Below are 909 nucleotides of genomic sequence, written 5' to 3'. Positions count from 1 at the left end.
GTTTCTATTTTCTATTTCATTAATTTCTACTCTGATTTTTGTTATTTCTTCTTGTCTGCTGGGTTTGGGTTTCATTTGTTGTAGCTTTTCAAGTGTCTTGAGTTGCAATGTTAAGTCATTTGTTTATGTTCTTTCCGATTTTTTAATGTAGGCATTTAAACTTCCAAGGACACTTTCAGCATGTCCCAGAGGTTTTGTTGTGTTGTATTGTCCTTTTCATTTAGTTCCAGGAAAACTTTTATTCCTTTCTCAATTTCTCTTTTGACCCATTCATCATTCAGGGGTGTGTTGTTTAATCTCCATGTGTTCATGTGGTTACTAGGGCTTCTTCTGGTGTTGATTTTAAGCTTTATTGCTATGTGGTCTTATAGAATGCCTGGAATTATTTCAATATTTTTGTATTTGCTGAGCTTTGTTTTGTGCCCCAGTATACGGTCGATTTTGCAGATGGTTCCATGGGGTGCTGAATAGAAAGTATGTCCTTTGGTGCTTTGGTGGAATACTCGGCAGATGTCTGTTAGGTCCATTTGATGTATGGTACTGTTTAATTAAGATGTCTCTCTGTTAACTCTCTGCCCTGCTGAGCTATCTAATGGAGACAGTGGGGTATTGGAGTCCCCTGCTATTAATGAGTTGGGATTAATCTGGGTCTTAAAGCCATGTTGTACTGTTTTTTATGAAGTTGGGTGCACCAGAGTTTGGTGAATATATGTCAATGATTGTAATATCTTCCTGGTTTATTGTTCCTTTGATCAGAATGAAATGGCCCTCTTTATCTCTTCTGATTAGTTTTAGTTTAAAGCCTATTTTGCCAGATATTGGAATTGCAACACCTGCTTTTTTCTTAGTACCATTTGCTTGGTATATTTTTTTCCATCTTTTCACCTTAAGGTAGCACCTGTCCTTGAC

The sequence above is a fragment of the Nannospalax galili genome, unplaced genomic scaffold (assembly GCF_000622305.1).
Source record: "Nannospalax galili isolate Female #2095 unplaced genomic scaffold, S.galili_v1.0 scaffold1368, whole genome shotgun sequence".
NCBI lineage: Eukaryota > Metazoa > Chordata > Mammalia > Rodentia > Spalacidae > Nannospalax > Nannospalax galili.
The sequence above is the reverse complement of the archived record's forward strand: the minus strand, read 5'-3'. Positions refer to the sequence as shown.